Here is a 24,625-nt window from a genome sequence, read left to right on the forward strand (position 1 = left end):
TAGCAAAATTAATTATGGTTATTCATATGGAATGGTTAATCTAAGAATGGTTCTTAATATAAAACTAGAGAAACAATTCAGTTTTTCCTTCACCGTATGTGCTTTTAATTTTCCTTTCATTGTTCTCCCCTGTAGCCTAAAATTGACATGTTTCTCCTATTTGATGGGAGACTTCTACTTTCCTTTTCGAAACCACAGTCTTCCGCCTGCTCTCTGCGTGGCTTGCTCTGTCGAGCCTTCAGGTCTCAGCTGGGTTTCGCTTTAATATCTCCTGGGCTGAGACTGACTTAACTTAGGAAGGGATTCCTGGAAGCACTAGAGAGGGAGTGGTAAAGAATGAGACAGGGAAGGAGTAAAATCCAATAAGGGATCCACTTATTGGCTGGGTACCCTCTTACGGGCTACTGCGGCTCCCTCTCTTTAAGAGCCCTCTGCTCCACCATGTAGAATGTGCTTCAGAATTGTTCTCTAAAAAGGCTGGAGTCTGAGGCCTTTATCCACTAACTTGTCTCCTCTTTTGGTTAAGGGCTGCCCCTGGTGAATACTTCCAGATTGTCCTGTACCTGGCAGAATAGGCTCCCGAAGAATTTCTGCCCAAAAAGCCCTGAGGCAGAATTAGAGGTGGGATGCTGTCCATACACAGGGGAACTGACCCCTTCAGGTACAGCTCAAATCCGACGCAGGTGAACCCGGCATGAGGCTTTGCTAAATAGGCTTCCCTTAAGGCATTTTTCATGACAGTATTGATCAGCTTTAATTTCATCATGAGGGTATATCATTTTTTATCTCTGTTCGTAAGCGTCTAGTGTTTTGGGGGCTTCTTTCTTCTGGAAAATGTACTACAGTTTTTCTCTAGAAAAGTCACTTCTCTATGGACAGCTGTAAGGGCCCACTCCCAGATCTAATAATGGTCAGGAAGCAGTGTGGTCCACAGTCCAGTGGATCTGTCTCTTGCTTCAATAATGTTTGGACAGAACAGACCCAGAGACTCTCCTTCCTCCAGTCCCCAACCACTCTTCAACCTTTTAATCACTTGCAACCTTTGGACCAACCACTGAGATATCCTCGGCCTTAGGGGCCAGCCAATATCACTTTCTGAGCTTAGTTCCTTATTGCCAGTCAACCATGAGCTCCCAGATTTATCAGAATTATTCCACGGAGGTGGAGGCTGTTGTCAACTGCCTGGTATACATGCATCTGTGGGCCTCCTACACAGACTGTTACGTGAAAAACTGAGTTTGCCTCTTGATGGGTGTCTAGCCAAAAGACAACTCTGGAATATGTTGCCTGCCATATCAGTAAACAAAGGATGTTGTTCACCATCAGCCACTGCAGCCTCCCTTGACTGTGCATCTGACTCTCTATGGAGGCCTTAGACAGTAGGTACATATCAAAGGAATTATTTCAATGAGCTCACACTCTTGCATCTTTTCCTACATAGAAAAGTGAAGATGTCATGTTTTTCTTTAATTAGCAATAATGTTTTGATGTTCCAACTGAGGCAGGAGGTAGATGACTCCTCCCACCCCCCAGGGTAGATACTCCAAGACAAAAATAGCAGGACAGTCAAGAGAGGAGGCTGGACTCTGCCCAGATAGAAGATAAAAGACTACTTATTACTCATTCTCAAAACTAGGAGACCTCCCTGACTACACAGGCACAGAAAGCCTCCTTGGAAGTCAAAAGGGGAGTGATGCTAACTGATGACAACTACCCATAGGACTCTTCAATGGAATCCATCTTGGCGAAGAGATGCGTGCACACACATGGGAGGATCCTGAGGTAAACCAAGTATGGACTCTGAACCAGGCAAATAAAAATGATTGGCCAGAGGAAACCCAGAAAACCCAGTAGAAATACTCCAAATAAGTGATGTAAACTGCCACAAAGGCACTGCTCTCTGAGTCTGCTTGTGTGTCAGTCCACATGTATTGTACTCTTCTTTCTAATAAATACTTTACTTGTTTCACTGCTTTCTGTTTTTCTAGGAATTCTTTTTCTGCAAAGCTCAAGAACTGGGGCCGTGTCACTGACCGCTGGTCTAGTGGCTAAGATTCAGTGCTCTCACCATCACAACCTAACTTCAATCTTTGGTCGGGAACTGAAGCCCCACTTCAAGCCACTGCAGTCTGAGGCCACCCAAGATCAAAAGTAGGTTTTGTTGTAAAAATCCTTCCATATCCTGCTCTCTGCTTTACCCTTCAAGAGCAGTCCCACCAGAGCTATCCAAGAGGATGTCTTCTGGGTTTAAGTCCTCAGAAAGTCTTCCAAAATTCTCAACTTCTATGTTGTACCATTTTTCTTCAGTTGACACAACAAAGCCATAGATCAAGAGAAGGATGGATTTTATTATTTGCAGTAAGGAGAACACCAGGGATCTTTCCCAAAGCAGTGTTTCCCCAAACAGTAAAATTGGGGAAGCTAAGGGTACATGCTGGGACATATAGGAGATTTTGCAATGAAAAAAAGGTAGTTGAAACATCAAAAGAAGACAGAGACATTAGTGTCTCAATCACCATTGTATAAGCTGATATGGGCACAGTGCCTGGCACATAGTAAGTGCTCAAGAAATATTTGTTGACCTAAATAATTTATTTGGCTCCAACTTTGAGTAGGGTAAATTACACTACCAAAGAAAATTATGTATGAAAATAGCATGCATCTAAGGTGAGCTGTATTCGTTCAGCTCCTGGCAGGAAATTAGGTCCAGATATTTTAACAAAGAAGGCTTTAATAAAGGGATTAGTTAAAGAATCCCTTTATGAAGGGACTATGCAAGAAAAGTTGAGGGATCTAGAGCTTGCAACAATGGACATTTGCTACCATGCCTAGGGCTGAAGGGACAAGTGTAGGAAAAATTGTCATTAGAGCTTAAGGAGAGCAAGGGTAGAGAGGACGGGCTGTCATGTAAGAGCTAGAGCTCAAGGGAAGTTACCACTGTCAAAACTGCAGTGCCCCAGGAAGGGAGAAGATGGTAGAATTAATACTCTGACCTCTATCTCCTCCCCACAAACCTGACGAAACCTAATCAGAAGTCAGTCTGTAAATGAGCCTGGGTGATACCATCCCTAGAGGCAGCCTCCAGAAATATAGAGAAAGGCAAAAGAATGAATCTTGTGTGGCAGAATGGAGAACAATTATCATAAATACAAGAGAAGATTCTCTCCAGAGAATAAAGAATAATAGACCACAGAAAAGAAGAAGGATATAAAATATGACAGAGATATTCAAATCAAGTGTCAGCGCTGTTGTACTTTCCTCTCATGTTTTTTTTTCTCCTTGTGTATCTCTCTCTTGTAGGTATATCTCTCTTCACTTTTCCCACTTGAAGTTTATGATTGCCTTCATCCTTCTAATGTTGTCTTTATATACGACTATTTTTTATCGAAGTATAATTGATATACAATATCAGTTTCAGATGTGTGTGTGATCTGATATTTATATACATTTTTGAAATGGTCACAACGGGGTCCAGTTAACATTTGTCACCATACAAACTTATTACAGAGTTGTTGACTGTATTCCTTGTGCTATACATTACATCTCTGTGATTTAGCTTTTTTGTAACTCAAAGTTTGTCCCTCTCAATCGCCTTCACCCATTTCAGTTGCCTCCCCCCAACACCCTTCCATTGGAAACCACCATTTTGTTCTCTATGAGTCTGGTCTGGTTTTGTTTGTTTTGGTTTTTGGATTCCATGTATATGAGAAATCACATGATAATTGTCTTTCTCTGACTTATTTCACTTAGCGTAATAACCTCTATGTCCATCCATGTTGCTACAAGTTTTCTTTCTTTTTTTTTTCAGCTGAATGATATAATACTAACTATATATACTAACATCTTCTTTATCCTTTCATTTATCGACACTTAGGTTTCTATATCTCAGCTATTGTAAATAACGTTTCAAAAGATGTATACATACAGTTGCATTTATCTTTTCAAGTTAGTGTTTTCATTATCTTTGAATAAATTTCCAGAAGTGAAAATGCTGTATCATATCTTAGTTTTATTTTTAATTTTTTGAGGAACCTCGATACTATTTTCTATAGTGGCTGCACCAGTTTACATTCCCAGTATGCAAGGATTCCCTTTTCTCCCCATCCTCACGAAAGCTTGTCATTATTTTTGTCTTTTTGATACCAGTCATTCTGACAGGTATGAGGTGATATCTCATTATGGTTTTACTTCGCATTTCCCTGATGACTGGCGATGCTGTGCATCTTTTCAGGTGCCTATTGACCATCTGTATGTCTTCTTTTGAAAATAGTCTATTCAGATCTGCCCAGTTTTTAATTAGGTTGTTTTCTTTTTCTATATTAAATTGTATAAATTCTTTATATATTTTGGATATAAACCACTCAAATATGTGATTTGAATATATATTCTCCCATTCAGTAGGTTGCCTTTTCATTTTTGTTTTTGGTTTCCTTATCTGTGCAAAAGATTTTTAGTTTCATGTAGTCCTGTCTATTTTTGCTTTTGTTGCTCTTGCCTGAAGAGAGGTCAAAAAAATATTGCTAAAACCAGTATCAAAGAGCTTACTGACTACATTTTTTTCCTAGGAGTTTAATGGTTTCAGGTCTTACATTCGAGTTTTTAATCTGTTTTAAAATTTATTTTTGTATATGTTGTAAGATAGTGGTCCAATCTGATGTATTTATCTAGTTTCCCCAGCATCATTTATTGATTACATTGTCTTTTCTCCATTGTAAAGTTTTACCTTCTTTGTCGTAGATTAATTGGCCATATAACCATGGCTTTATTTATGAGCTCTATGTTCTGTTCCATTTGCGCTAGTATCATAGTGTTTTGATTACTATCATTTTGTAGTGTACTTTGCAAATCAGGGAGCATGATACCTCCAGCTTTGTTCTTCTTTCTCAATTGTTTTGGTTATTTGAGGTCTTTTGTGGTTCTGTACAAGTTTTAAGATTACTTGTTATAGGTCTTTGAAAAAATGTCATTGGTATTTTGATAAGGATTGCATTGAATCTGTGGATTGTTTTGGGTATTATAGACATTTTAACAATATTAATTCTTCAAATGTATGAGCACAATGTATCTTACCATTTGTGTCCTCTTCTATGTTTTCATCACTCTTATAATTTTACAGATTTTTCACCTCCTTGATTAAATTTATTATAGGTATTTTATTCTTTTTGATGCAGTTGTAAATGGGATTACTTTTTAAGTTTCTCTTTCTGAGAGTTCATTATTAATGTATAGAAATACAATCAATTTCAGTGTATTAATTTTGTATCCTACAACCTTATTGAATTCATGTTTTACTTATAGTAGTTTTATGATGGAATCTTTAAGTTTTTCTGTATATAGTATCATGTGTGTCATCTATAAAGAGTGATGTTTTACTTCTTTTTAATTTGAGTGCCCTTTACTTCTTTTTTTTCCCTAATTGCTGTGGCTAGGACTTCCAACATTATGTTGAATAAAGGTGGTGAGAGTGGCATCCTTGCTTTGTTCCTGATCTTAAAAGAAAAGCTTTTGACTTTTTTATCATTAAGTATGATGTTAGCTGTGAGTTTGTCATATATGGCTTTTATTATGCTGAGGTGCACTCCCTCTCTACTCACTTTGTTGAGTTTTTGTCATAAATGGATGTTCAGTTTTGTCAAATGCATTTTTCTGCATCTGTTGAGTAATCAGATGATTTTTATTTTTTGTTTTGTTAGTGTTGTGTATCATGTTGATTGATTTGCTGATGTTGAACCATCCTTGCATCCTTGGAGTAAACCCCATCTGATCATGATGTATGGTCCTTTTAATATGTTTTTTAATTCAGTTTGATAATATTTTGTTGAGGATTTCTGCATCTATGTTCATCAAGGATATTGGCCTGTAATTTTCTTTTTTTGTAATGTCTTTGTCTCGTTTTAGTTTCAGGGTATCACTGACCTCATAAAATGAATTTGGGAGCATTTCCTCCTCTTCAGTTTTTCAGAATAATCTGAGAAAGATAGGTATTATCTCTTCTTTAAATGTTTGGTAGCACTCACCCTGAAGCAGGCTTGTCCTGCAATTTTGTTAGTTTGGGAAGTTTTTAATTGCTGATTCATTACTAGTAGTTGGTATATTCAGATTTTCTATTTATTCATGATTCAGTTTTGAAATATTGTGTGTCTAGAGGAATTTATTTATTTCTTCTACACTGTTCAGTTTTTGGGGTACAATTGGTCAGAGTAGTCTCTTATGATCCCTTGTATTTCTGTGGTATCAGTGTAAGTTGTCCTCTTTCATTTTTGATATAACTTAGTTGGGCCTCTGTCTTTTTTTGATGAGTCTGGCTAAAGGGTTGCTACTTTTATTTATATTTCCAAAGAACCAGCTCTTTGATTCATTGATCTTTCTATTATTTTCTTAGTCTCTATTTTATTTATTTGCAAAATCTGATCTTTATGATTTCTTTCCTTCTATAAACTTTGGGATTTTTTTGTTCTTCTTTTTCTGGTTCCTCTAGATACAAAATTAAATTGTTTATTTGAAAACTTTCTTATTTTTTGAGATAGGCTTGTATCACTATGAACTCTCCTCTTAGAGTTGCTTTTGCTATGTTCCATAGATTTTGGACCATTTTGTTTCTGTTTTTATTGTCTCTAAGTATTTTTCTATTTCCTCATTGACCAACTGATTGTTTAATGGCATGCTGTTTAGCCTCCATTTGTTTGTGTTTTTTCCAGTTTTATTCTTGTAATGATTTCTAGATTCATACTGTTTTAGTTGGGAAAGATGCTTGATGTGATTTCAGTGTTCTTAAATTTATGGAAAATTGTTTTATGGATTAACATTCATTCTATCCTGGAGGATTTCCCATGTGCACTTGAAAAGAATATGTATTATGCATTTTTTGAATGGAATGTTCTGTGCATATCTGTTAAGTCTGTCTAATCTAATGTGTTAAAGCCAATATTTCTTTATTGATTTTCTGGATGATCTATCCATTGATGCAAGTGGAGGTATTAAAGTCCCATACTAATATTGTATTACTCTAATTTTCCCCCTTCATGTCTGTTAATATCTCCTTTATATATTTAAGTGCTCCTATGTGGGTTCGTAAATATTTACAAATGTTATGTCTTCTTTTTGGATTGACCCCTTTATCATTATGTAATGCTCTTCTTTGGCTTTTGTTGCAGTCTTTACTTTAAAGTCTATTTATTCCAAGTATTGCTACTCAGGTTTATTTTGTTTTCCATTTTCATGGAATATCTTTTTCCATCCCTTTACTTTTAGCTTGAGTGTGTCTTTGAATTTAGTGTTAGTAGGCAACATATCGATAGGTCTTATTTTTTTTAATTATTCATTCAGCCACCTTATGTCTTTTGATTAGAGAATTTAGTCCTCATACTTAAAGTAACTATTGATAGATATCTACTTATTGCCATTTTGTTCATTGTTTTCTGGTTATTCTCCTAATCTGTCTCTTCTTTTCTTCTTCTCTTGGTCTTTTCTTTGAAGAGAAGTTTTCAGCTATTATTTCTTCAAATAAGTTTCCTGCCACTTTCTTTCTTCTCCTCTGAGACTCCTGTAATGTAAATGTAAATATGCTTAATGTTGTTCCAGAGATCCCTTAAACCATCTTTATTTTTTTAAATTCTCTTTTCTTTTTGCTGTCTTGATTGAGTGATTTCCACTACCTTGTCTTCCAGATTGGTGATCCATTCTTCTGTATCACCTAATATGTTTTTGGATCCCTTTAGTTGTACTTTTCATTTCAGTTATTGTATTCTTTAATTCTGGTTGGTTCTTTATTATATTTTCTAACTGTGCTGAAGTTCTCACCATATTAATTCTTCTTCCAGGTTCAGTGAACATTTTTATGACCATTACTTTGAATTCTTTCTCAGGTAGATTACTTATCTCCCAATCAGGGTCCTTTTTAAGGTTTTGTTCTATTCTTTCATTTAGAACATATTTCTCTGTTTTCTCATTGTGCTTACCTCTCTGTGTTTGTTTCTATGCATCAGGAAAAACTGCTGCCTCTCTGTCTTGAAGGAGTGGTCTTGTGTATGTGATAATCCTTCTCATTCAACTCTGACCTAGCTCTTGGTTGTCTCTCAAATCTTTGTTGTTGTCTATACTAACCTGATTTATTCCTAACATAACCCTGCTGTTGAGGGTGTGCTGTCACTGTTCCAAGGAAAGGAATATCATTTTGCACCTAGTTTCAGGCTGATTGGATGACAAGCCCTTAGGCAGCTTTTAAAGTGTGCAGATATGTACAGTCCTGTGGAACTGCAATTGTAATCCCGATGGCCTCCAAACCAAGAGATCTGGAGGTGCCCCTGGGCAAGAGTTGCAAAAATCAGGGCTCCTGACAAATGTGTATGCTTCTTCCTAGGGAGTCTTGTCAAGCTGTAGTGATCCCAAGTGAGTTCACAAGGATAGTGTCTCCCTGCTTATATTCCGTGGGAGCACCTCCCTAGCCTGTAAGTATGTGAGACCTAAACCTTCTCCCTCAGGGTGAAGCTCCAGTGTCACTATGATCTCATGGATTTTAAATACATTTGCACCATTTTTACACCTCGTGATTATCATCTTTATTAGTACTCAAATTTCTCCATTGTTGGCCAATGAAAGTCTATTCAAGTTAGTTCTAAATCCCTTTGATTCAACCCCAGTATCAATGGTAGTTTTTCTATCGTCCGGTATTAAAAGATATTCTAGGCTCATCTTGTACTTCTCCTGTCCCTAACCTGGAAGCAACCATTTCTCCAAGGAATCTTGGTGTTCTTTGCTACTCAGTGAAAATATCTAAAAACAATAACCCACTGGATAGCAATGAGGACCTGTGGTGGTCGAATCATGGTCTCAAACTAGCACTTTTCAGTACATCATTATCTCCATGTCTTTTAAGTAATGATATGAAATTGTAATAAATGCAAAAACGGGCACAAATGCCTCCCCTTCCTCTATACAACATGTCTCTGACCTTAATACTCTCCCACTGAGATGTGGATCTATTTCTCTAACTGTAGAATCTGGGTTTGACCATGATACTAATGCGGAACAGCAGAAGTGCCTTGGCTAATGGGCAACAGCAGAAGCGACAAAAACATGGACTTGAAAAGCACAGGTGCAAAGGGGGCTTGCTCAGGTATTGCTGGGAACACGCTTGTGTCAGTTTCCTTAAGGGAAAAAGACCACATGGAGAGAAGCACCCACCATCACAGATGTCCCAGTTGAGACCCCAGACATGTGAATTAAGCTGTCAAACACAATCCCTCCCCAAACTAGCTTCCCAAACCAGAAGAACCATCCAGCTAACCCACAGAATCATGAGAAATAAAAACACTGTTGTTTTAATCCATTAAGCTTTAGAATGGTTTTGTTAAGCAGTAGAAGTCAACTGATACAAAAATATGCATTTTAAAGCTAACATATATCATCTGTTCACATTAATACTTGAAGCTAAAATCTAATTTTACAGCTTTTACTTAAGCCTTGATCCTTCACTGAAACTTCTTTGTCCTACTCCAAAAATTCTTTTATAAACAAAATGAACATGATTAATTATTTGCTTTATCCCAAACTACATATCTAAAGGCCTTAGAACAATAGTACAGTTATCCTTCAAAATCCATGGGGAATTGGTTCCAGGAGCTCCCATGGTATCAAAATCCACAGATACCTATGTTCATTATATAAAATAGTGTAGTGCAATGAATCCAGTGGGTCCTCCATAACTGCAGGTTGTGTATCTGGAGATTCAACTAATTGTGGTTGAATCCACAAATGCAAAACCTATAGATACTAATGGCATGCTGCAGTCCATGGGGTCACAAAGAGTCAGACATGACTGAGCAACTGAACTGAACTTATAGATACTAAGGGCCAACATACTAATGCTACCTCTGTCACAGATTGGGTTTTCTGGAAGCAGATACTGAGATGGAATTTAGAATACGACATGAGAAAGGAAGGGGGAAGGAAAAGAATTGGGCAGCAGCCAGATCAATGTGATGTGATGTGATGTGATTAAGTCCCTCCAAACCTTGGCTAATGCACAGGAGGTATGGGATGGATAATGCTCATCCCAGAGGTCTCACATTGGACTGATCTGACAAGACTTTTATATGCCTGTCCTGCTTAGTCACCAGATGTGGACTGTACAGGAAAGGCATGACGAGGCAGGGTGGCTCTGAACCTACAGGAATTGATATCCTAAGGCTGTCCACTGACCACATTCCTTTCCCTCAAAGGGGGTCTGAGCAGCACTTATTTATGTCTACCACAACCTCCAACAATATGACTGAAACTGAAAACAGCTTAGGATTATGTTTGTAGTTCTTTTTGTCCCTGGGGTGTTTAAGCAATCGATTAACACCAATTAATCAATTAATCTAGGTATAAGCAATTGATTTATATTTTAAAGACATTTGGAATAATGTCTTGTCTGAAGTTAGTGCTAACAGCTGGTTTTCTTTTTAAGTTTATTTGTTTATTTTTTAATTTTTACATTTAATTTTATGTTATGATTATGTGAGACATTTATACAGTTCTAAAATTAAACATATGAACAAAATATATTTGAAGAAATCTAACTTTTTTCTCTGTCCTCACCTTATAGGTGACCTATTTTTAAATATAATGATTTGTCCTGCCATTTCATTGTTACTTTTAAATCACTTCACTAACTAAGCAATTTTAGATAAATTGTTTCATTGGGCAATTAGAGTAATTTTGTTAATTATACTTACCTAGAACATCAGTTTATAGAATTCTTTGATGCACGATTGCATTGTATAAAGGGATTTCAGAAGAGAATGTACCGTTGGCTCTTTATGAACCTGTTCTTAAGTGAGGTGTGCTTCTAAAAGACACACATTCGCCTCTCCTGAAAACTAAAAAGATTTAGGCAATTTGTACTTTTCGGTCCAAGTCATCCCATAAGTGTATGTATGCCAATATATCAGAGTTGAGCCCTCTGAAAAATGAAATACATAGGCTAACAAATCTTCTTTCCAAGTGTTATTTGGCTCAGGCCCCTCTATCCTCTCTTGGTTCCACTCCAACAGCTAAATTAAATGAATAAGAAGTTGTAATTCACGTAATGCAGCACATACGATTTGAAAGTTGGCTGCTAGGTACTATGGAGATATGACAACAGGCAAGGAAAGCCCAATGCCTGACTTCAGAAGGTAGGAATCCAGTGGATTTTTAAAAAGCAATCCAAACAACCTCCCAGAATTTCTGTGCATTGAAAAGAGTCCTGTTTCACATGATTTATTTTCTAAGAAGTTTCATCAAAGGTAAGCCTTTGAACCAGAGTTTAGGAATATCTTTAAATGATACTACTTCTTTATTTTTCTTCAGAATGATTGTGGAAAAACCACCTTCTGACTTTATGATCATACCCATGGTTCTGTAAAACCATACTCAGAGGTCTTTACCCGACAGAGTATTTCGGTGCAGGGTGGCAGCAATAAGGTATCACAGTGGCTCCCTCCAACACAGAATGTGCCCTTTGTGAACAGAGCCTAGGAAAAAACAAGCTAAACGTGCTGTCAAAAAGACCTATATAACATTTCCACATAGCAGCAGCTGTTTTCTCTCTGAGATTTTAGCCCAGAATCTCCAGAAAATGTTCTCTGTACATTTGTACTAAAACAAAGCTGGTTGAAACAGTTTCACAAAGGATGTACTTTAAAAATGAACTCTCTAAATAATTTTTTACTTCCTGTGTTATTCCCAAAACCTCATAATTAGAAAAGAAACCAAAGAAAAGGCAACATGATTTTATCTTATTTTCTGTGTTTTCAACCCTTCAGAAAGTTAAGAGCACAAAGGTCTGACATTGAAAAATTTAGGGTCTGTAGATAAGAAAGTACTGTTTTCGTATTTTTAAAAAGGAGGTCAATGAATATATACAATTGAAATTATCAAGCCATATCGCATGAGTTATAAACATTCACTTTCTAGCTACTACAGAGATAACAGAAATAGTTGATAATACTAATGTTGCTATTGTATCAATATGACTAAATACCTTTTGAATTTAATGAATACTAACTTTGTTCTAGACCAGGAATCAGCAAACTATGTCCTATAGGCTAACTCCAGCTCACTGTCTGAATTTAGAATCTTAAAAAAATTCTATCCTCATTACTATTTCAGTTTCTTCATAATCTGTTCATTTCTCTTTCTTCTTTGGCAGTTTAAAGAGCTTAGCTTCTGGCTAAATTACTTTGATGTGTGGGAGTAGATATGCAAGGGGTCTGGAGTGAGCTTCAGATCCTGCCTAAGAATGGTTTTACATTTTGAAATGATAGGGGGGAAAAATCAAAGGAAGAGAGAGTAATATTTTGTGGTACATGAAAGTTTTATACGAAATTTAAATTTTGGCCTCCATAGACAAATTATCATTAGTCACTCAGTCACATCCAACTCTTTGCGACCCCATGGACAATAACTCACCAGGCTTCTCTGTCCATGGGATTCTCCAGGCAATGAAGTTTAACTGAAACTTTATCACACCCATTCATTTACATATTACCTAAGTCTGCTTATATGCTGCCACAGCAGAGTTGAATTATTGCAACAGAGACCCTACAGGTCTCAAAGCTTAAGATTGCTCTCTGGATCTTTACAGAAAACTAGGGAAGAATAGGGGTGAGAATCCATTTATGTGCCATAGAAGACAAGATACCTTGCCTCGTGGATGCCAAGATACTATCTCATTTAAATCTCACAACAATTTTAGGGGAGAAGGTACAATATTATTATCAACTCCATGAAATTATGAGACATGCTGTTATTATGTCCACAGGGCAACTGAAGTGGAACTTGTCACATCCTAAAAGATGCTGAGGGAAGTGGGATCTTCGGCTCACTCCAGAGCCCTCCCACATGTACTGCTCATGAGATGGGCTGCTTAGGAAGCTAAGTTCTTTAAGTTGAAAAACAAAATAAATCTTACTATGAAGAGAATAAAATAGCAATGAAGATATTATTTTATCAACAGGCTTTATTTTTGAACAGTTTTTGATTTACAGAAAAAAATTGAGTATATAGTACGGAGAGTGCTAATACATTACCCTCCACCTCTGCATACATTGCTTCTATTTGTGACACTTTATATTAGGGTAGTATATTTGTGATAATTAAGAAACCAATATTGCTGTGTTATTATTAACTTAAGCCCATATTCTATTCAGATTTCTTTAGTTTGTCCCTAATGTCCATTTTCTGTTCCAGGATCTCATCTAAGACACTGCATCTAATCGTTATGCCTCGTTAGGCTCCTCCTGGCTATGACAGTTTCTCAGACTTTCCTTGTTTTAGAAGACCTTGATGTTTTCAGGAACACCGGTGAAGTGTTTTGTATACTGTCCCTCAATTTGAATTTGCCTGCTGTTTCTATCATGATAATGAGGGTTCTGGGAGGAAGACCTCAGAGGTGAAGTGACATTTTCATCACATCGTATCAACAGTGTAGATGATCAGCATGAGTTGTAACCACTTGATATTGACCTTTGTCACCTAGCTGAAGCAGTATTTGTCAGGTTTCTCCAGCATAAAGTGACCTTCTTTCCTCCCTTTTCTGTGGTGTACTATTTGGAAGGAAGTCACTATCACAGCCCAGACTTAAGGGATGGATCATCACATTCTCCTTTAGGGTGGAGTATCTACACACATTACTTGGAATTCTTCATGGGAGACTTCTCCCTGCTTATTAATTTACTCAATCATTTATTTATATCTATACAGACTCTACAGATAGTGATTTTATACTTTGGGTCATAATTCAATATTACTTTATTTTCCTGCTCAAATTTTCCCAGGTCTGGCCACTGAGAACCCTTCTAGTTGGCTCCTTTGTCACACTGAAATACTCCCACAGATATGTTGCTGTTGTTATTTGAGAACTGGCAGTACAAGGCTTGCAAGCATCCTTCTGCCATCTTAGAATCCACCATTGATCCAAAGAGCCCCAGTTCCTTCTACTGGCTCATGGTATTAGAAACCAAAGTGTGGGCAAGGGACTACTTGTTGCTACTAGGTGTCATTCGTTTAGGCCTTCTCAACTGGCAGAGACAAGAAATATGTGTGTGTATAGTAATCTGTGTGTGGTAGGCTGAAAATGATCCCCCCCGAAAAAAAATAAAGATATCTACCTACATCTCTGAAATCTGTGAATGTACATTATTTGGGAAAATGAAATTTGCAGTTGTGATTAAATTTCTTGCAATGTGGACATAATCCTGGATTGTCTGGTGGGCCATAAATGCCATCACATATATACTTATGAAAGAGACACAAAGGGGAAAGACATACAAAAAGAAGGAGGTGATGTGATCGTGGAGGTGAGATTGGGGTGACGCAGCCACAAGCCAAGGAAAGCCTGAAGCCACCAGAAGCTGGAAGAAGCGGGAAGAGACTCTCCCCTAGAGCCTCCAGAAAGATGGCAGCCCTGCTGACATGTTGATTTTAGACTTCTGGCCCCCAGAATTTTGCTTGCTTTAAGCAACCCAATTGTGGTAATTGTTATATGTGTGTGCCTGCTGCATGCATGCTAAGTCACTTCAGTCTTGTCTGACTCTTTGAGACCTTATGGATTGTAGCCCACCAGGCTCCTCTGTCCATGTGGTACTTCAGGAAGGAATACTGGAGTGATGTGCCACTTCCTTCTCCAGGGCATCTTCCTGATGCAGGGAACCAACCCATGTCTCTTACATCTCCTACATAGACAGGCAGTTTCTTTACCACTAGCGCCACCTGGAAAGCTGAATTGTTACACAGCCACAGCAAACTGTGGAGATGGAAATGGCAACCCACTGCAGTATTCTTGCCTGGAGAACCCCATGGACAGAGGAGCCTGGCATGCTACAGTCCATGGAATCGCAAAGAGTCAGACATGACTTAGCAACTGCAAAACAACAACAACACAGCAAACTAAAACACCTATGTATATACATAGGGTACATTTCTATCATCTGCATCCAAGTTAAATGTTAGTCAACTTATTAAGTTAAACGAGTTCTTCCTGATGTCTCCAACTCTAATCCATTACATGGGTCATGCTAAACTCCTACCCTTGCTGATTCATAAATTCCTACTTCATTGGTAAGAAACTTGGTTCCCACATCTGTCATCAATTTATTAAACTGTTCAACTCCAATATACATATAGAGCAGTCTCACAATTCCATCTCTCCCAAAGGAAACAATTTTATCAGCCAGAGTACAGTACCACATGCAGTTCCTTTTGCCCTCCGTTTTACGGACTCCATTCACTTTCAAAGTTATTTGTCAGCAACTTCCCTGCCCCCCAATTCCTTCAGTGAGATTGTTTCATATATTGTAATACAGAGTCTCTTGAACCTACATTAGAATCTGCATTTTTTTCATGGTATGTACCCTGACCTCTCAAGTTAAAAAAAAAAAAATTGCATACATTACATTTCACTCTTTGTGTTGTAAGGTTCTGTAGGTTTTGACAAATACATGATATCACATATGCATCATTACAGTATCATGAGAAGAGTTTCATCACTCTAAAAGTCCCCTATGCTCCACCTATTTCTCCCTGGAAACCACTGATCTCTTTATTGTTATATCTATAGTTTAGCCTTTCCCAGAATGTCACATAGTTGGAATCCTACAGTATATAATCCTTTCAGACTGGCTTCTTTCCACTTAGCAATATGCATTTAAGATTCCTCTATGTCTTGTAGTGGTTAAGCGATTAATTTCTTTCTGATGCTAAATAATGTGTGCACATAGGTCTTCAATACAAATGGGTAAATATCTACTAGTGATTCTGGGATCATATAGTAAGACTATATTTAGCTTGAGGAGGTCATTTTGATGGATATTCTTATTCTAGAAAAGAAAAGTATTTTTTTGATAGTCTTACTCTTTTAACTAAGAGAATCCAGGTCCTATGTTTTAGTATCTGATTGTCTACTCTATGCCTTTTTATCCTCCATGTCATTTTATTGCATCAGCAATAAAATCTTGCCCATTTGGAAGTCTCAATTTGAAATAAGAAAAATCCTGACAGATATTTTTAAAATAGCTTTATTACTTGGGCTTCCCTGGTAGCTCAACTGCTAAAGAATCTGCCTGCGATGCAGGAGACCCAGGTTCAATTCCTGGGTCAGGAAGATTCCCTGGAGAAGGGATAGACTACCCACTCCAGTATTCTTGGGCTCCCCTGGTGGCTCATATGGTAAAGAATCTGTCTGCAATATAAGAGACCTGGGTTTGATCCCTGGGTTGGGAAGATCCCCTGCAGGAGTTCATGGCAACCCACTCCAGTATTCTCGCCTGGAGAATCCCCATGGACAGATGAGCCTGGCAGGGTATAGTCCATGGGGTCACAAAGACTCAGTGACCAGGCACATTACTTTCATGTATGTAGAGTTATGAAATGAATGGCCAAATTTGCACTGACTAATACAGTTCTCATTGATTAATAAAGGAATTGCTTTCCACTAACAGATAAGAATTGTCAAACATAATAATATATGTATAATTTGGAAACTGCTGCTGCTGCTGCTAAATCGCTTCAGTCGTGTCCAACTCTTAGCGACCCCTTGGACTGCAGCCTACCAGGCTCCTCCGTCCGTGGGATTTCCCAGGCAAGAGTACTGGAGTGGGGTGCCATTGCCTTCTCCAATTTGGAAACTACGTGAAAGCAATATTCTTACTAATATATGCCTAACATTCATTGTATTAGGATAATAAGTTTGCCTTTTCTCCCCAACCACTAATGGGTTAACAGTCTATCTGCTCCCATTATTTTCTTTATTCATAATTAATGCCACATATTTCCTAATTTCCTTGAAGTAGGGACTATAATCTTTTCAATCCTGATTCTTAGTCCATTCTGACATATATTGGCTGCTCAATAAATGTTCATTGGGAGAATGGATGAAATTAATAAGAAAACTGTTGAAGAATTTATGACACTCAGCACCTTTTACATTTTACTTCTCCTCAGTATTTATTGTTTATTATGAACTCAGGGATGTATAGTTAAACACAACCTGGACAGCATACCTACCCAACTACAAGAAAGCCATTGCACCTGTGGTAATTGACTACCTGACCATCAGAGCCCTAGGCTGATGGGTTTCCACAAAGACCACACCAGCCAGAAAGACTCTGGGAAAACAGGAATTTTCCAAAAGCCAGAGAAATGTGAGATTAGTGGAAAGAGAGGATGTGGAAGATGTGCCATCGGAACAAAGGAAAACCATGAGAGAGGAGAAAAGGTAAGGCCATATCTCAGATGGAGATCAGCTTTACTCCCAGCTGAGGTTAGCCACAGTGGAGGGCTCCGCCGTCTGAGAGGAGACTGGTTGGCAGTCTGCAGCAGAGTCAGCAACTGACCTTGACAGTGCACGTAAGAGAAAGGGAGAGACAAACACTGTCAGGATTTCTCAAGTTTTAATGTGCATAGAAATCACCTGGGAATCTTGTGAAACTGCTGATTCTGATTCAGGAACTGTTGATAAGATCTTGATTCTCACTCGGAAGATCGGAAGATCGTGGTTGGGACAAAGAGTTTGCATTTCCAGCAAAATGATGTCCACAGACTACACCTTGACTAGCTGTGTATAACTGAATTTCAGTGGAAATTCATAAGAAATCTCTACATGTGAGTTTATTTGGAAGTATCTAGATTAGATTTTTCTGATATTAGTCAGAAAGAGGAGCTTGAGCTAGAAGTCCAGTTCAGTTTTAGCGGAAAAAATTCCACTGCTTTATACACCTGATTTTATGACTTGAGAAATGCAGGCTCACTTTTACTCTTTAGTGTCCAATTCAAATACACCCTCCTCCCTGAAGTCTTTCCACATATGTCCCTGCTTGGAATTAACTGCTCTTGAAAACTTATCTCTCATGTGTTAGGGACTGACTCAAAATCCATGTTGAAATCTAATTCCCAAAGTGATGGTATTTGGAGGTAATTAAGTTATAAGGGTGAGACCCACTTGAATGGGATTAGTATCCTTACAAGAAGAGGCCAGAGAAGCAGCTTGCCCCTTTTTTGCCGTATGAAGACCCAGTAAGAAGTCAGCCATCTGCAGCCCAGAAGAGGATCCTCTCCAGAATTTGACCATGCTGGCATCTTAATCTGGGGCTTACAACTCCCAGAACTAAGAGAAACACATTTCTTTTGTTGAAACATCATCCAGTTGACGGTATTTTGTTATGCAGCCCAAGCCAAGACATCATGTTTCTTTTAAATCTTATTTTAGTGTACATTCCACACATATCATATATCACACTGTTGAGGAGGAATAATTTTCCTCTACCCTTCTAGGTTCTTCTGGCTGGTCTGAGAATTAATCTGACATGAGACAGATTAATAGGAGGAAAACAACTGTTTAATAATATATATTCAAGGGAGAGAGAGACCCAGAGAAACACGCCTAGTTTATACTACACTTGTATCTACAGTGAAAGCACCCTTCCGGGAAACAAAATCCTGTATCTACATTCTTTAAGGCAGTTAGGGGGAAGGTCAAAGGTTCTCTTGGATGTTGACTGTTTCCAGTATGAAATAGTTTGCACACCAAAAAGACATTTCAGAGTGGCAAATTTTGTTCCCCTACAACATATATTAAGTATGATAGCAGACATGTGGCTATCTCCTCTCATTCTCCCCAAAGTGATTCACAGAAAAGTAGTTGTGATTGCTTCTTGAATTGAAAATACTGGTTTAAAATAGACTAATGATAAAATGAGAATAGTCTCAAAATGGATATCAAGCATTAATCCAAACCATTTGAAAAGACAAAAAAGAAAACATTAACAGTTGGCTGGGAATTTCTTTAAGGAGCAAGCAAAAATGTTCTCACATTTTGAAGGATAAGGACGACTCAGCCAAAACAAGTCAGAGTTCTTTAGATAATTAAGTATTTAATCTTTAAGGTGGTTAAAAGACTAACTTCAGTAAATCTAAAATTATCTTATAAAGACTGTAAAACTAATAATTGTTATCACATGCAAACTTTAAAATATTATCAAAGTTAGTTTTTACCTTACAGAAAGCTTCCAAGTTTCAGTTTTCTTTTAGCGATCATATTTCAAAAAATTAGGTACAGTTGAATTGTTTCAGACATGAAAGTTAAGTTCTAATACAAAAGACTAAAATTGAGGTTAATCCAAATTCCTCTTTTAAATCCTGTAAGACATCAGTAATGTATGTACTTGTCATCAATTTTCTTTTTTGTCAAGTACGTATAGTTGAATTCCTATAATTTATATTCACAACATAAGCTAGATTTCCACTACAGCACTAGAAAAATAAAAATGTTGAAAATGTATTTTATTAATAGCCATTTATAATTTGTCCTGTTTTTATTCAGAACAGTAAAGAGTTTTTCATCATTTTGCAAATAAATCTAGCAAGAACAACAAAGAAGTAAAGCTCATCTTGGTTAGAAAAATATCCCTCCATTCCCTGGAATTATTGTGTGCATTGGGCATGAATTAGGTAGGCCTCTAAGGATTTGAGCAATAATACTGTACACTCATCCATTTGCTCACATAGGAGGAGAAGACATGAACTGTGAAATGATCATTGAAAATCTAGAACATGTTTTTTAACCATGAAATCCTGACATAATGATCATAGTCCTTAGAAAAAGAAAAAATAGGCACTCAAGTGTTTTACTAGTCTTATAAAAGTAAAGAGTGAACTTTAACACTGCTTTTAGGATTTCCTGCTATCCACCAGCGGAGAAGGCAATGGCACCCCACTCCAGTACTCTTGCCTGGAAAATTCCATGGACGGCGGCTGGTAGGCTGCAGTCTATGGGGTCGCTCAGAGTCGGACGCGACTGAGCGACTTCACTTTCACTTTTTACTTTCATGCATTGGAGAAGGAAGTGGAAACCCACTCCAGTATCCTTGCCTGGAGAATCCCAGGGACGGGGGAGCCTGCTAGGCTGCTGTCCATGGGGTCGCACAGGGTCGGACACGACTGAAGAGACTTAGCAGCAGCAGCTATCCACCAGTGAGCTTTTCTGAAATTGTTACTGAACAGCTGCATCTACCAGACCATGATCTAGAAACTGGAGAGAGAATCCATGGTTAGCCCTGACTGTTAGTAAAACCAGTTTTCTTCTGGACTTTTATTTCTCTTGATTTTCCAATTCTTGTGACAATATCAGTGTCTTAATTGCAGTAGAAATAGCAGTATCTTCATAGCTGATGTTGCAAGTCCTTTTACCTATTCTTCTAGTGCCTTGACTATTTTGGGACCTTTTTTTCATTTTTAAATTTAAATTTATTTTTTAATTTTTAAACTTTAAATTTTTTAAAATTTCTTGTACTATTTAATGGTTATTTCCCATTTACAGTTACTATAAAATATTGGTTCTATTCCCCACATTGTACATCATATCCTTGAGCCTGTCTTAGCATCCAATAATTTGTACTTCTCAACCCCACCCCCACCCCTACATTGCCCCTCACCCCAACATAACCACCATTTGTTCTCTGTAAGTCTGCTGCTTTTCTGGTATATTTGCTAGTTTGTAGTATATTTTAGGCTCCACATATAAGTGATATCATACAGTATTTGTCTTTTGTTGTTGTTCAGTCACCCAGTCATGTCCGACTCTTTGCAACCCCATGGACTGCAGCACACCAGGCCTCTCTGTTCCTCACCATCCCCTGAAGTTTGCCCATGTTCATTGCATTGGTGATGCCATCCAGCCATCTCATCCTCTGATGCCCTCTTCTCCTTCTGCCTTCAATCTCTCCCAGCATCAAGAACTTTTCCAGTGAGTCAGCTGTTCACATCAAAAGACCAAAATACTGGAGTTTCATCTTCAGCATCAGTCCTTCTAATGAGTATTCAGGGTTGATTTCCCTAAAGTTGACTGATTTGATCTCCTTGCTGTCCAAGGGACTCTCAGGAGTCTTCTCCAGCACCACAGTTCGAAGGCATCGATCCTTTGGCACTCAGCCTTCTTTACGGTCCTGCTCTCATAACCATACATGACCCCTGAGAAGATCATAGCCTTGACTCCACGGACCTTTGTCGGCCGAGTTATGTCTCTGCTTTAAAACACTCTGTCTAGGTTTGGCAGTTTTCCTGTCAAGAAGCAAATGTCTTCTGATTTCATGGCTGCAGTCACTATATGCAGTGATTTTAGAGCCCAGAAGAGGAAATCTGTCACTACTTCCACCTTTTCCTCCTCTATTTGCCATGGAGTAATGGAGCCAGATGCCATGATGTTAGTTTTTTAATATTTAGTTTTAAGCCAGATCTTTCATTCTCCTTCACCCTCATCAAGAGGCACTTTAGTTCTCTTCACCTTCTGCCATTAGAGTGGTGCCACCCGCATATCTGAGCTCGTTGATGTTTCTCCCACCTATCTTGATTCCAGCTTGTAACTCATCCAGCCTGGCATTTCTCACTATGTTCTCAGTGTATAGATTAAACAAACAGGGTGACCACAGACAGCCTTGCAGTATTCCTTTCTCAATCTTGAACCAATCAGTTGTTCTATACAGGGTTCTAACTGTTGCTTCTTAATCCGCATACAGGTTTCTCAGGAGACAGGTAAGATGGTCAGGTATTCCCATCTCTTTAAGAGCTTTCCACAGTTTATTATGATCCACACAGTCAAAGGCTTTGGCATAGTCGATTAAACAGAGGTAGATGTGTTTCTGGAATTTCTTTGTTTTCTCTATGATCCTGCGAATCCTGGCAATTTGACCTCTGATTCCTCTTCCTTTTCTAAACCCAGCTTGGACATCTGGAAGTTCTTGGTTCCAATAATGCTTAAGTCTAGCATACAAGATTTTAAGCATGACCTTACTAGCATGGGAGATGAGTGCAATTGTCTGATGGTTAGCACATTCTTTAGTCTTCCCTTCTTGGGAATTGGGATGAGGATTGGCCTATTCCAATTCTGTGGCCACTGCTGGGTCTTCCAGATTTGTTGACATAACGAATGCAACACCTTGATGGCATCATCCTTTAGGGTTTTGAATAGTTCTATTGGAATTCCATCATATCCACTAGCTTTATTAACAACAGTGCTTCCTAAGGCCCACTTGACTTTGCTCTTCAGAATGTCTGGCTCTGGGTGGCTGACCACACCATTGAAGTAATCCAGTTCATTTGGATCTTTTTTGTACAGTTCTTCCATGTATTTTTTCCACCTCTTTTTGATCTTTTCAGCATCTACTAGGTCTCTACAATTTATGTCCTTTATCATGCTCATCTTTGGGCAAAATGCTCCTTTGATAGCTCCAACTTTCCTGAAGAGATCTCTAGTCGCTCCTCTTCTGTGGTTTTCTTGTAGTTTTATACACTGTTCATTGAAGAAGGCCTTCTTGTCTCCCTGTGCTGTTCTTTGGAAATCTGTTTAGTTTGATATACCTTTCTCTTTCTCCCTTGCTTTTCACTTCTCTTCTTTTTTTAACTATTTGTAAGACCTCCTCAGATAACCACTTTGCCGTCTTGCTTTTCTTTTTCTTTGGGATGGTTTTGTTCACTGCCTCCTGTACAATATTACAGACTTCTATCCATAGTTCTTCAGGCACACTGTTAACCAGATCTAATCCCTTGAATCTATTCATTACCTCCACTGCATATTCATAGGGGATTTGGTTGAAGTCGTACCTGCTGGCCTAGTGGTTTTCCCCGCTTTCTTTAGTTAAAGACTGAATTTTGCTATGAGAAGGTGGTGATCTGAGCCACAGTCAGCTCCAGGTCTTGTTTTTGCTAACTGTATACAGCTTCTCCGTTTTCAGGTACAAAGAATGTAATCAATTTGATTTTGATATTGGCCATCTTTTCAACCCAGGGATCAAACCTGGGTCTCCTTCATTGCAGGCAGATTCTTTACCATTTGAGCCACCAGGGAAGCCCAAGTTACATATATGCATGAATCTAATTTCTTCACTGTTAGAATATAAGCGAACTGAGAAGTACTGTCCTGTACTATACTTTAAAGTAAAAGAATGAATGCTCATTTATTTGAGCATAAAAGAATATTCATTTATCAAAAAACATACATTCTAGATAATTTTTGACAATATTTGGATAACTCTTTTACAAAAATTTGAGAGCATCCAAAAATAAAAATATAAATTTTACCTTTCTTTTGAAACAAATTATTTTGTGTTACTTAAAAACTTAAGTTATAAAAGATTTATAACAAGTTATAAAAGATATAAAACTTAAGTTATAAAAGTTATAAAAACTTAAGTTATAAAAAGACTTATAAAATAGAAGTTATAAAAGTGTCTTAATTTATTCAAGACATTAGATGTCCATGTTGATTACCCTTATTTGCTGTTGTTCAGTTGCTCAGTCGTGTCTGATTCTTTGAGACCCCATGGACTGCAGCACACCAGGTTTCTCTATTCTTCACCACCATGTCCCACTTATATATGCAGAAAAAAAAATTCAGAAATGTCCATTTTAGGGTTCCTCTCAGGTCCTTCTGGCGTCACCAGAGTGAATTGATCCAGGAGTTGAAGAGGGCTTCAAAGGTGGGAAATGAAGTCAGTACCTCAGTAGCCGGTCAATATATGTTTTGTGCTTTATTTTTTTATCACAAAAAAAAGAGAAGAAAGACTGCTGTGAATGAAGATTCCTCTGCATTTTAGCACTGCTTTTTCTACTGTAGCTGGCTTTTGAATGAGGATGACAATGGAAGAGATGAAGAATGAAGCTGAGACCACTTTGATGGTTTCTATGCCCCTCTATGCAGTCCATGTATCCTGTGTTTAATGAGCTAGAACGAGTAAATCGGTCTGCAGCTCAGACACTGAGAGCAGCTTTCATTAAGGCTGAAAAAGAAAATCCAGGACTCACACAAGACATAATTATGAAAATTTTAGAGAAAAGAAAGTGTAGAAGTCAACTTCACAGAATCCCTTCTTCGAATGGCAGCTGCTGATGTAGAAGAGTATATGATTGAACGACCAGAGCCAGAATTCCAGGACCTAAATGAAAAGGCATGAGCACTTAAACAAATTCTCAGTAAGATCCCAGATGAGATCAACGACAGAGTGAGGTTTCTGCAGACAACCAAGGATATAGCTAGTGCAATAAAAGAACTTCTTGATACAGTAAACAATGTCTTCAAGAAATATCAATACCAGAACCGCAGGGCACCTGAACACCAAAAGAAAGAATTCGTAAAGTACTCCAAAAGTTTCAGTGATACTCTGAAAACCTATTTTAAAGATGGCAAAGCAATAAATGTGTTCATAAGTGCCAACCGACTAATTCATCAAACCAACTTGATACTTCAGACCTTCAAAACTGTGGCCTGAGAGTTGAAAATGTTAAGAGATGTACTTCTCAGTGGCAGTATTGGACTGCCTTTAACTGTACATTTTAAAGTTTGACTGTATAAATTATCAGTCCCTCCTGAAGGGATCTAATAATCCAGGGTGTTGAATGGGATTATTGCCATCTTACACCATATTTTTGTAAAATGTAGCTTAATTGTAATCTCACACTGAAGATTTTGCATCACTTTTGCTATTATCATTCTTTTAAGAATTATAAGGCAAAAGAATTTATGCCTTAATGTGTCATTATATAACATTCTTTAAAAGAATTGTAAATATTGGTGTTCGTTTCTGACATTTTAACTTGAAAGCAATATGCTGCA

At 37.9% G+C, this 24,625-nt stretch overlaps 1 pseudogene; it reads left to right on the plus strand.

Annotated features, from left to right (window-relative positions):
* The first annotated feature begins 23,585 nt into the window (after positions 1-23,585).
* On the plus strand, positions 23,586-24,281 carry LOC145518131 (programmed cell death protein 10 pseudogene; annotated as a pseudogene).
* The last annotated feature ends 344 nt before the right edge of the window (positions 24,282-24,625 follow it).

The sequence above is a fragment of the Giraffa tippelskirchi genome, chromosome 1 (assembly GCF_054371585.1).
Source record: "Giraffa tippelskirchi isolate mGirTip1 chromosome 1, T2T-mGirTip1v1.2.pri, whole genome shotgun sequence".
Taxonomy (NCBI): Eukaryota; Metazoa; Chordata; class Mammalia; order Artiodactyla; family Giraffidae; genus Giraffa; species Giraffa tippelskirchi.